This window comes from Cricetulus griseus, chromosome 6, assembly GCF_003668045.3.
Source record: "Cricetulus griseus strain 17A/GY chromosome 6, alternate assembly CriGri-PICRH-1.0, whole genome shotgun sequence".
NCBI lineage: Eukaryota > Metazoa > Chordata > Mammalia > Rodentia > Cricetidae > Cricetulus > Cricetulus griseus.
In genome coordinates, this window is record NC_048599.1 from 72,119,227 (window position 1) to 72,132,766 (window position 13,540).

The 13,540-nt window shown below is 42.1% G+C and overlaps 1 long non-coding RNA gene across 3 annotated transcripts; it reads left to right on the plus strand.

Moving 5' to 3' along the window:
• The first annotated feature begins 3,817 nt into the window (after nt 1–3,817).
• On the plus strand, nt 3,818–13,540 carry LOC118238503. Of its 3 annotated transcripts, none has more exons than XR_004770644.1 (4): nt 3,818–4,909; nt 7,924–8,124; nt 8,257–8,339; nt 11,987–13,540. It is a non-coding gene; the product is annotated as an uncharacterized LOC118238503 (long non-coding RNA). The 3 variants fall into 3 exon arrangements; XR_004770643.1 differs by lacking the exon at nt 11,987–13,540 and adding an exon at nt 8,412–8,741; XR_004770642.1 differs by lacking the exon at nt 11,987–13,540 and having other exon boundaries at nt 8,257–8,741.

The following is a 13,540-nucleotide window of genomic DNA, read 5'->3' on the forward strand; positions in this document are numbered from 1 at the left end:
GATTACACCCTACGTTTAGGAGACAAAATGGTGGCCAGAATAAGTTCTGGGATGCTCAGAATGGCAACAGAGTTGGTTTGTAGAGGGAATGCTGGGATAGTTCTGGGTCCTAGAGTGGTTCACATCTCTGGGCCATTAGCTGATAGCAGACATAGCCAAGCCTAGGAATTCATCAGTTTGTGTCCTAACTTATTCTCTGGCCTGTTATTTTTATCTTTCTGTAGTCACTCATTTAGAAGAGGAAAAAAAATCAAACTCTGGATCCCTTTAATGATCAGCTACTGGCTGCCTGAAGAAGAGTGAGAACTCCAATGAATGGCCTCTTACTCCTGAATGGATTCTTATTCCTGTCCTAAGAGGTCTACCACGTGTCCCCAGAGAGCAGAAATACCCAACAGCATCATCTCAGGGAAATACATTTAGGGCTTTTGCCTTGACCTCTCTTGCCTGTTAAGTTTAAAATTAAATGATTCTCCCACACATAGTGGTTGCCACTAAGCCCCTGTGGAGATGGAGTGAGCTCTCAGCAAGAACTTTCAACACATTCTCATTTAATCTCATAGAACAGGTGACTGGTGCTTACCAATGAGTCGGTTTGTGAGAGAGCTCTGGCTGGACCTCTGTTTCTCATAGGCTGAGGAAGTAGGCCTGACATAGGCGAGCCAAAGCTGGCTGACTTCCATCAGGGAGCTGGTAGACAGTTCTTTAGGAATTTGATAACATGCTTTCTTGAATAAAATAATGTTTTTAATTATAGAAAATTCAAATTCCACAAATAAGAGGTAGAGATGCATGCCTTAAATCCCAGCATTTGGAAGTCAGAGGCAGGAGGATGTCTGTGAGTTCAAGGCCCATCTGGTCTATATTGCCCATTTCATGTTAGCTAGGGCTATATCCTGAGACTCTGTCACTAACAAACAAAAGAAAAAAGAAAAGAAAGGAGAATATATATTTCATTAACCTACCACCTAAAGACAACTAATGCTAGCATTTGGAAGATTCTCTTCATTTTTAAAAACATATCATGATAGAATAATATGTAAAAATTTACTCTTGCTTATTTTCATATATATTATTGTATAAACATGTTATTGAAAGATTTTTTAAAAGATTTTATTTATTTATTTATTTATTATGTATACAACATTCTGCTTCCATGTATATCTGCACACCAGAAGAAGGTACCAGATCTCATCACAGATGGTTGTGAGCCACCATGTGGTTGCTGGGAATTGAACTCAGGACCTCTGGAAGAGTAGTCAGTGCTCTTAACCTCTGAGCCATCTCTCCAGCCCCCTTTATTGAAAGATATTTTAAAAATATTTTTTAGATTTATCTTTTTATCTTTGTGTGTATGAATGTTTTGCCTGCAAGGATACATGTGTGCCACATGCATGCCTGGTGTTCAAGCGATTAGAAGGCCATGTCAGATGCCCTGGAAGTAGCATCATAAACAGTTATGAGTCACCCCAGTGCTGGGAATCAGATGTGAATCCTGTGTAAGAAAAATAAGCACTCTTACCTACTCATGCACTCTACAGCTCCACTGGAAGCTTTCTCTCCACGCTTTCTCTGTCTTTATGTCTCTGTCCCTGTCCCTGTCTCTCTGTCTTTGTCTCTGTCTCTCTGTCTTATTGTCTCTGTCCTCTGTCTCTGTCTCTCTCCGTGTCTGTCTCTGACCCTCTCTGTCTCTCTTTCTCTGTCTCCTGGACTCCAAGCTGGCTTCAATTTCTGATTCTCCAGCACTCTCCGGCACGTACCTCCCAAGTACTGCTGTGATTACAGGTGCTCACTGTCAACACTGGCTTATGTCATTGATGCTGGAGATCAAGCAAAAGGCACTGTGCATACTAGGCAAGCATTAGACATTCTGTTTTTTTTCTTGAAATCAGGGTCTCATCATGGCCCAGGATGGCCTTGAACACTAGACCCCCCTGCTCCTATTTCCTGAATGTTAGGATCACAGGCTTGTGACACAGCATGTCTTCATGTAAACTTCAGTGAATGTAATGTTTGTAACTTTGTAAAATTTGTTTAGCCATTTCCAGCTGTTTCTGACTTTTTGTTGATAAAATATTATGGAAGAACACCTATGGATGTTCAGCTTTTTGTTCTTTGACAATTTTTCCTTGGCTGGAATCCCAGTGTTGGGCTTACTGCTTCAGAGGGGACAAACATTCCACAGGTCTTTTAACCTGTATTGCAAAGTAGAAACTGTTGATAATGAAATGGACTGGATAGAGGCCAAGGCTCTGATACCACCGTCTCATCCTATTTCTAGGGTCTTCCTTTTTTAGAGCATTTAGTGTGCCAGGCTTTGAACTCAGTGCTTGAGTGTGCTAGACCACTGGACTACAACCTAGCACCTCCTCTTTTCCTTCCTTCCTTCCTTCCTTCCTTCCTTCCTTCCTTCCTTCCTTCCTTTCTGCACCTATGAATCTAGGAACATTAAGACACTGAAGGATAGCACCTTGACAAACTAATTTTTTGTTCTTTTCTCTCTTCCTTTCCCTTCAATCCTCCCTCCTTCCCTCTCCTCATTGCTCTCCCCCTTTCTTTCGCAGGGTTTTCCATAACCCAGGTTAGCTATGAACTCCTCCAGATCCTCCTGCCTCTGGCTCCTAAGTGCTAGAATACACCTGTGGTATATGTCACCAAGCTCAGGTGAAACTGATTTTCCAGTCTGTGAGGTGGTATATAAAATATTCTCACACACCTAAAAGGATTTATTTAGGCAGTATATATAAATAATATTTGATTCCTAAATTAAGTACATTTAAATGTAAGGAATTATTTATTGTCTGATGTGATTAAAACTCAGTGGTCATGTCCATCCAAGTACAGGCTGTTTGCTTCCTAGCCTTTCACTCTTTATTTTCTGCTGGCTGCATGATTGGAGGGGGTTCTCCCCTTTTCTCATAGGAAAATGCCAGAATATTTTTTTTATATCTTCTCAGCAACATACCTCTTTCCTACTACTTCCAGAAAGATTCCAGTATTTATATTTATTGATTCTAATTAGCCCAATTTGAGTCATGTGACTGGCTGCAGGATATTATGGTGTGTTTTCCTCTAGAGCCAGCCACAAGTCATCTCAGTTTAACCCAGGGTGAGAAAGTCACCAAAGAGAATGAGGCGAGTATTACCTGTAGAGGGGGGCTTGAATCACAGCCAAACCAAAATAGTGTATCCATTAAAAAGCACTTTCTTTTAGGATATTCTCAGGGGCCCTTTCTAGAGGGTGTGACTCTTAAATACGGTGCTACTGCTGTTAAAAAAAGGAAGGGGCTGAGGGGCTGAGGAGATAGCTGGGTCACCACAGTGCCCCATTTACAAGGACAAAGATTGTAGTTTCATCTCCAGAATCCACTTTCTTTAAAAAAAAAAAAAGCATGGTGGTGCACACTTGAAATCCCAGTACTAGGGAGGCAGAAATAGAGGGATCTCTAAAACTCAATAGCCAGCCAATCTAGGTTGCTTGGTGAGTTCTAGGCCAGTAAGAGAATTTGTCTTAAAACAAACAAAGAAACAAAAGGTATTTGTTGGGGGCCTCACCTGAGGAATAATACCCCTGAGATGGTTCTTTGGCCTTCACACTCAGATGCTCAAACATGAGTACCCATGCATAGGCACACATGTACACACACACACACCCAGGATGCCAGCAGCTTTGGAATTGTTAAATAGAGGATAAATATTAGCTAAATGAAGAAGTAAGTTTGATTTTCTAGAAATGACTTCAGTGGTGGCCTGTTTAACTTGATGCTAACACACACACACACACACACACACACACACACACACACACACACACACGAGCTGAGATCAATCTATGATGGTTCACTTCCATACTTCTTGCAGGAAAAACTTGAATTTGAGACTAGCCTGGGCTACATAGTGAGGCCCTGATACAAAAGAAGAAAATGGAAATAAAAAGGGGAGAAGGAAGGCAGGAAGGAGCTGAGGCCTCCTGGCCCCGTATAGGAATCATATAACAGTCAGCATCAAGTTAAACAGGCCACCACTGAAGTCATTTCTAGAAAATCAAACCTACTTCTTCATTTAGCTAATATTTATCCTCTATTTAACAATTCCAAAGCTGCTGGCATCCTGGGTGCTGGGGACATTATTCCCATGCAACCTGCCTTCTGGTTTAACCTTTTGAGGGATATGATGGATTGCCTGAAATGTCTAGATGCACCCTGGCTGTCCTCAGGCCATGCATATGTTTATTTACAGTTGGGATGGCTCATTGCTGTTCTGGCTGGCTGGGCTGTAATTTGCTGAGGCACTTAAGCTTCACTATTGGAGGAAAAAAAAAAAAACAACAAAACCAACCACAAAACAGCTTTTCTGCTAGCCCTAATTTGTCTGTAATGTTTGTACTGAAGATTGTCTGGTTGGCCTATTCAACTGAAATGCAGCAGAAATGTAAAATAGAGCACATGAAAGAAAATAGGTATAAATCGATAATAAATCCCATCAAACGAAGAGAGCTTCTCTGGCAGCCTTGCAAAGTATTTGCATAACCTAATTTCCCACACCGGGATCTTTGCTGGTGTTTAAATCTCTCCAACACAGAGAGTAGTTATTTGTGCTCCTACTTGAATAATAGTTATTTTAAAGTCACCTGAATATCCTAATAAATTTCTGTGTTCCGTTTATCCTACAGCATGAGACTATGGAACACTGACCAAAGTCACTGTGCTGAATTGGTGACTGAATGCTTGTCCTTTCAATGGATGTCAGTTACCCTGAGTGCCTGGTTCTGTCCTGAGTGTTCTTGGGCCAAGGGAAGAAACCATCGAGAACAAATCATGCAGATTACAAGCCTTCAAATTTTAGCAAGGCCAGCAGATACAGTCAGAAGAACCGAGAAGAGTGTGATAGTCTTCACTGCCACATACTGGTAGTATGGTCTTGGGAAACGTTGATTAGTCTTACAGGCTTCATTGGGTTGTTTCCTAACCTGAGAGGTAGAGCAAGGAAAGGCAATGTGAGCTTGGGAGTTTATGTGATAAGCTCTCTGAGGCTTGCATTCATGGCTCCATTCCTGCTTCTTAGCTGTGTGATATGCATGATCTCAGTGTTTGCAGCCATCAAGTGGGCTTATGTGAAGTCTAGCTTTAAAAACCCTTGAGATGTTGTGTTTTCAGTGCTAGCTTTATGCCTGGCCTGGAAGTAGACTTCATTAACTATGAGCTGCCTCTTCTGTCGTTACTGTTGTTGTCATTATTGTCACTCGACTGACTCCTTTCTGATCATAGTAAGCTCTGAACTCACTCATTTGACTGGCTATGTACTTAGTGACATCAAGCCCATTCTGTGCTAGGGCAGAGTTGGGAATGGACAGCTAGTTCCTACCACTAAGGAGCTGGAATCCTAATGGAGAGAGACAGGTGTTACATTATTAAGCAAATCATCCACATAAATAATACAGGTTCAATTAGTGATGCCTACTATTAAAGAAATAAAGTAGAAAGATTTAACACACAAGGAGGGGCGTCTTTGCATGGGGCACACTTTGCCTAAGAGGTGAATGCTAGATGACACCATTGTGCCAGAGACCAGAAGACAGGTTTTCGAGGCAAAGCAGGCAGCCAGCTCATGGATCTCAGTACAGAAGTGATCTCATCATGAAGGGACAAAAGGGAAGCTGGCTTGTGTGACTAGAGAGTGGCTAACAAATAGAGAAATGCATAAGAACTGGGGGGAGGCCTAAGAACTGCAGGATGCAGCTCAGCGCTGGGGCACTTGCCTAGCATATAGTTGCTGACTTCCGACTTCTGATTTTCCTGCCTCTGCCTCCAGAGTGCTGGGATTTCTGATGAGGCCATGCCCAGTTTGTGTGGGTTAAACCCAGGGTTTCCTGCATGCCAGGCAAACACTCTGCCAACTGAGGTACATGACCAGCTTCTTTTCAATATCATTTGCTCTTCAGAGCAGAAATGGGTGACAGGAAGTCCGTTAATTTCAAAAATGGGCAATGTCACAGTTTTTTATCAACTTGTCACAAACCTAAATATACCCAAGAAGAAGGAATCTCAGCTGAGGAATTGTGTCTATCAGATTGGCTTATTGACCTGTCTGTGGGACAGTTTCCTGGTTGATGTGGGAAGACCCAGCCCACTGTAAGCAGTACCATGCCTTGGCAGGTGAACCTGGGCTGTGGAAGAAAGGTAGCCAAGCAAGCTGCAGGGAGCAAGCCAGTAAGCAGCTTCAGTTCCTGTCTCCAGGTTTCTTTCTCAAGTTCTTGCCTTGGCTTCTGTCAATTGTGAGCTGTACCTGTAAGCCAAATAAACCTCTTCCTCCCCCCATTGCTTTTGATCATGGTGTTTGTCATAGCAACAGAGGATCAAACTAGGATTGATGAAATGACATGTGGCTGTCATCCCAACACACAGGAGGCTGAGGCAGGAGGATGGTGATTTTAAGCCTTGGTCACATAGTGAGACCCTGCTTGGAAACACCAAAGATCTGGGGATATAACTCAGTGGTAGAGTACTTGCAAGCACAAGACCATGAAAAAGAAAAATTTTTAAAAAAGATTAAAGCCGGTGTTAGAAACAAATCTTTAAATTTTTAAAAAAAATTGATAAAATTGCCTGAAGATTTATTGCAAGTTGAAAATGATTAGGATAGTATTGAATCTGTAGCTTGCCTTTGATAAGCTGACCATTTTCCCAACTTTAATTCTTCAGATCCATGAGCATGGGAGGTTTTTCATCTTCAGGTGTCTTCCTCAATTTCTTTCTTCAGTGTTTCAAAGTCTTCACCATAAAGATATTTCATTTCTTTGGTGAGATTTATTCCCAGGACCAGTTAGGTTCACTGTAAAATACTTCTATAAGTGAGGGCACAGTGATACCACTGATCAAGACTACTTCATGGATAGAAAGAAAGGTTTATTGGGAAATCAAACTGCCTGGCTGCCTCAGTGGGTAGAAGACAGCTAATCGAATAAAGAGCTTTTTCAGTTTTATGGGGACAGGTACTAGTTGGAAAAGAGGTGCTCAAGCCCAAACAGCCTGGGAGTTACAGCAGTGTGATGAAGGCCAGAACAGCTTAGGGGCTGGTGTGAAGGCTTTGATGTATATTATAGGCTTGGTTAATCAGGAACTAGATGGCCATTGCCTAAGATAGTTGACTGTTGGGGGCAGATAAAGGAAGTAATAGTGTTCCTGAAGGACAGAAACCTGCCTCAGGAGATTTCTGTGGAATGCTGAATTTAGGTTTGGTTTACCTGACAGCTATCATGAATGTATACTGAGCCAATCCCAGACTGTCATGTAGGACATTATAAGTAGTGCTGCCATTTGGGGGGGGGCTGTTTTGAACCTAACACCTTCCATAACATCAAAAAAGAACTAAGGCTAATACTGCTCAAACTGTTCCATAAAAATAGAAGAAGAATGTTTATTAGTAAGTAGGCATAGTGGGGGAGGAGGAGCTTTCAAGGGAGAGAGATAGAATGTAATAGTATAAAGGCTTAAAGGGGAATAATGGAACAGGGAGGGTTAAATTTGGGGGGGTATGGGAGGTCAGGGTAGAGGAGGGGATACATAGGGATAAATAACATTAAAGACCTTTAGAAAGATCATAGGAAACCTACCTACTACTGTAGAAGCTTACACACACACACACACACACACACAAATTGTGAAAATGTAGTTACTCTTGTCTGTAATGGAATAACAGTGTCCCTGCTAAATATCATAGACAACAAATAAAACTTTCAGTGCCAGGAATGGGTTACTTCTTTTGCAGCTGTTGGACTGTGAGGTTCTATAGATCTCTCAAACATTGCAAGTTATTATCCTATTGGTTACTTCCTAGAGCTTGAAAGTATGACCCTATTCCTGAAGACACCACAGATTTGTGTCAAGCTGGTACTGACCTGTAAACTTCATCTCTATTGCCTAGCTTTTATAGTGCTGGAAGGTGCTATACCCACTACTGGAGGAGAAAAGTATTCATTCATTTTATCCAGCTGTGAACCCATTGAGTAACAATAACAACTGGTTTGGCAGGATGTGCCTACTGGTACAATAGTGGCATCAGCATCATGGAAATAACCAATTACTTTCTGGTTAGATTCAAGTGCTACGCTACAAGATAAAATATGTAAGTGGCACCATTACTGGGCTAAGAGCCTATGACTAAATAGGTCATAGACCCTAGGGTAGAATCTACTATTATTTTGCTAAATGAACATAGTATTGGACTAACTCCTAATGATTTATTTTATATCCATAGATTGATGTATCTCTCAAACCTCATCAGAGAAGCATCACTTTGTAGGATATGGTGATTGACCCAGAGACCCTCAGCTGATCAAGGTACAGAGAATAAGGACCTGTGGAATTCTCAGCCCTAAATAGGACATTTATATCACATTCTCTCCATCCAAGGCTCAGGGATCGTTGGAAAAGAGAAAATGAAGAGTGTAAGAACTAGAAGTGGTGGGTGTCTACAAGGAAACAGTATCTTTCAGACATCAAATCAGCTGTATATATGAACTCACAGTGTGTGTAACAGCATGTACCAGCCTCATAAAAGCTTAAAACAGGTAAAAATCCCAATATGGAGAAGGGAGGTGGATACAAAATCCGACCCCTAGCCAAGGAGCTATTGGCAATTGATACTTCTGGGAGACAGAGAATCAGTTTTCTCTAGTCCCTAGTAAGTTGACCATCCAGTGGAAGGCCACACATCCAAGAATATATGGACAGCATACATAGGGCTTGATGGGTGTAAAAAAAGATATTTCTAGGTTTATTTTATTTAGTTATGTAAATACTTGTGTTTGTATGCTCATGTTCATACAAGTGACAGTAGAGGCCCAAAGAGTCACTAACTCCACAGGAAGTGAAGTTATAGGTGGCTTATATGTGGGTGCTGAGAACTGAACTCCAGTGCTCTGAAAAAGCAGAAAAACACTCTTAACTGCTTACTTTATCACGTAAATTTGCAAGGACAGAAATCACATGATCATTTCTAGTGACCCAGAAATCCAATATCCCATGTTGAAAGTCATGGAAAGGCCAGTGGTTGATGGATCACAACTCAACATAATAAAAGATATATATGACAAATCAGTCATTAAATGAAAAAAGCTCAAAGCATTCCCAAGAACAGGAGTAGGACAAGGGTATCCACTCTACTCCTATTTAATAGTGCTTGATGTCTTAGAAAAAGCAATAAGACACGAGAAGAGAATTAAAGGTCTTCAAATAGGAAGAGAAGAAGTCAAAGTATCCCTGTTTGTAGATGACAGGAGTCTACCCTTAAGAGATCCTAAAGATGCCACCAAAAACTTCTTAGAGTGATGAACATAAATTGCAAGGCAGCAGGCTACAAAATTAACACACAGAAATCAGCAATCATCATATCTACCATTAACAAGCTACTGAAAAGGAAACAGAAAGCAATCCCCTCATAGTACCCACCAGCCTCCTCCTTTATGGCATATGGACTGTCTTTCCCCCTTCATTGTTAGGTGTTCTTTTATTGGAATAATGTCTCTTCTCATGATCCCCACTCCTTTTCTTTTTCTTTTCTTATTTTGGCTCTTTATTTCACTTGGCCATAAGAAGGCATCTTCTAGCCTGCCACAGAAGTCCTATTGTATCGTTGGGTAGGGCAGATTAGAAATTATTTTTTCAATGCTGTGGATCAAACCCAGGCTTTTGCCCATGCTAGGCAAGTGTTCTAATGATGAACCAAACCCCTATTCCTGTCTTGTTTTGTTCTTTGAGACAGCTTCTCAGGTTGGCCTTGAAGTCATGATCCTGCTGCTTCAGCTTCCTGAGTTGCTGGGGGATACAGGCATGCACTGTGCTTGACTATTTAACCACATTCACGATACTTTCTTAGTGTTAAATGAATGACCTGGGAAAGAGCATCATAGTTGTGCTCTATTTCTATGTAATAGGAAACGTTCTCTCAGTGATTTTTATCTTGAGGGACTTATCCCTCAAAGCCATTAATATTCACCTCTGAACTCATTCACTGGCGGGGCCAAAGGAGACAATAACAAGTCATTGCCTTGTTATGACTTAGCCCAAGAAAAGCCAGATTCCCTCCTTTACCAGAACCATTAGACAGATACCCATGCCAAGTTATTATTTTTTCTGTAGGGCTTGGTTTCTTCACTAGTAAAATAAGATTACTAATAATGTACAGGTCAAGGCTATCTGTGATGATTTTATCAGATAATGCGTGCAGATTACTTAGCATGTTTCTTTAGCAAATGGCAAACATTTAAAAACATTAAATAATTGTTACTTATTCCTTTTAGTCCTATAAACCATACTCATTGAGCACTTACTATATATAAAAATGTTCTAGCCAATGAGAATAAAAAAGGAACCAGGCTTGGTAGTGCAAATCTGTAACCACAGCTACTGGGAGGCTGAGGCAGGAGGATTGCAAAGTATAAAGACTTCCTGGGTTACAAAGTGGGTCCAAGGCTAGCCTGGGAGATTTTAGTGAGATCTTGTCTCACAATAAAAGACAAAGGGCTGGCAAATGGGCTCAGCGGGTAAAGGAGCTTGTGCCCAAGACTGCTGGCCTGAGTTCAATGCCTGGATCCCAGGTAAAGGTAGCTGGAGAGATCTGACTTGGTAAAATTTCCTCTGGCCTCCACACATATGCTGTGGCACAGTGCCACCTATAGTAGGTAATTACCAATACGGAGTCAGGTAGAAATATAAGGGTATTTAATAGGGAAAAGCCTTACTTACAGAGCGAACCAGCCAGCCGGTGGTAGTCTGTACAGCAAGAAGCAAAAAGAAAAACCGAAACCAAAACACAGTCCCCCTACTCACTCTGACCACACCCTCACAAACCCTCAGGTACTCCTGTAGCCAGCCCCTAAGAAGGCGTGGCTACAGCTTCCCCTACAGCCACCCTCCTACTAGTAATAAACAAAACAAAGCTTAAAACAAACTAAAATAAAAAGGGACTGGGATGTAGCTCAGTGATAGGATATTTGCCCAGAATGTTCAAGGCCCTGATTTCAAACCCCAGTAACAAAAAGAAAAGAAGGGAGAGAGGAGGAAGGGAGGAAGAAATGAAGCAGGCTGGGAATACAAGAGAAGCAGTGCATGATGGGAAGATGTTATGAACACCAGCAACTCACCTAAAAACTAAAGATATGATTTATTATATCAGTGTGTGTGTGTGTGTGTGTGTGTGTGTGTGTGTGTGTGTGTGTGTGTGTATGGGTGCCCACACACACACCTGCACATGCGTGCACACAATCATGGTATAATGTACATGTACATGTACTTTTAGGAGTTGATTCTTTTCTATATCTTGTTTTTGAGGCAGAGTCTCTCTTGTTTCTACCATGAATCATACTCCAGGCCAACTGACCCATAGACTTCATCCAAATCTCCTGTTCTTGCCTCTCACCATGCAGTAGGACTGTATGCCATCACATCTGGCTTTTACTGTACGGGTTTTGTGGCCTGAACTCAGGTGGTCAGGCTTGCATGGCAAGCACGTGTACCTGGGGAGGCAGTCCACCAGTCCATGTGCCTCATGTTTTTTAAACCCTTTGCAATCCTATGGAAGTATTTTCTTTGCAAAGGGGTAAATGTACCTTTGTCTTTTAAAGTCCAGAGACCTAGAATTTACACCCTGTCCCTCCCAGCCCTTTTATGTGTGCTTCTTCAATGCTTGGCCCTGAGCATCATTATCTACCACCAAGTCAAGGGCTCGAATGATATACTAAGCTTCTTATATTAAAAGTCTATCTCAAAAAGCAAGATTTCTCCTCTCTTCACAAGGCTGGAATTTTTGCTTTTGATATATCATTTATGCATCTCATCTATTATTGATGCATTACAGCTTTGACATGAGGCAGTGACCTTTTAAAATCAAAACGACTCTGTCCTCACCCGATTCTTACCCATACCCTTTTCAGAGCACAAGAAATTCCTGTTTGCAGAATTTACTTTGAAGCTTCCTTTTCTTGCAGACAAACGGCAGGAAGGCCCCCACCCAACCTGAGTGCTCCTGTTTGGCGGAGAAGCTTCGAGTGCGTGTCTCATTTTAAATTCTGAAGTGCAAATGTCATGTAATGAAAGTATCAGCAATGACTTAAATGTGGTTAAATATGGAAACTCGGCATAAAGTCAGTGTTTATTTGCAGCCAGTGACAGTGATAAGGGCAGGAGCTCTCCCGATAAGTGGCTTTCAGCCATCGTTAATCGGCTGATAGATGGATAGGAGAGAGGCTGGTCACAGAGGACGCCGTCTCACCCTCTGAAATGGAACAGGCTTGTCCATCTCACAGAGGGCGAGAAGGGGAACACGTGTGCTGCTGATTCCATTATTCTGTTCGGAGGAGAAGGCAAAAATCAAGAGACCTTGACCCGAATCGTATGGCAACACAGAGATTCTCAGGATGTCAGAGCTAGATGGGGTTCTTGGTGATCATTTAGGCCAACCCCTGTGTTTTTAGCAGAGGAAATTTCCATGAGTAACTGTACACCAGCATTTATTAATCAGTGCACATGTATCCATTCCCTGCGTAAAACCCTTTGGCTGATTGCCCATTGCCCTTAAGGTGGGTCTTTATAGCCAGGCCCCTTTTGGTCTGCCTTCTGCTTGTCTTGCTTCTTTTATCTCTCTGTCTCTCCCTGTTTCAATGAGACTGGGGGAGAAATGGTCTCCAGGAAGGTTACACTGCTTGCTGGGGTAGTGTTTGCAAAGTTTTAGGTGTCTTTGGATGCTAGCTAGCAGCACAACATTTCCCCTGACACCCCCTCTCCCTCCCAACAATGGCAGGCTGCTCTCTCCTTCTTCTTCTCTTCTTACTCCTCCCATCACAGCCACACCACTAACACACTGGCCTACTCCCTCATCTGTTCCCTACTTGACAGCCCAGAGCACTATGGACCCACTATTTGTAGAGAGAGCTCTGCAGAGTTGCCTGCATACAGTAGGTACTCTACATGGCTGTTGACTGAAAAGATAGCTCATTGCATGCCAACCACAGTGGTAGAAATCAAGAATGTAAAACCTCGAAAGACACAGCCCTATTCTGCAAGTCAGTCTAGTCCATTCAAATCATTCATAACTTTTGTCCAGTTTACCAAATTTGAGGATGGCACATTTTCATTAGTATTGAAACAAATCTTAAAAGGATTTAGAATTTCCCATTATTTGCAGCAATGCTTAGGGATACCGTTAGAACACAGAAACAGGGAGTTTTTAAGTAGGCTCCAATTAAGCTGTCCTCGCCCAAGTGATAAGAAAAGCTCAAGTTCATTGTACAGAAGAACCACTTGCAGTGCAACCTGAAGATAAATATTTATTCTGTCTTATCCTGCCTAAGAGACAAGCATGAGAAATAGGAGTCTGCAGAATGTTAGGGTGTGGGAGGGACTTGGGAGAACCTAGCCAGTCCTCTTACTGCAAGCAAAATGGTACACCAGAGGCAGGCAACTGGCTCACACAGAACCACGAGGCAAATTAGTGGCCACCATGGGCCCTGGTGCCCCACCCCATGCTCCTTCTGTAACAAGAT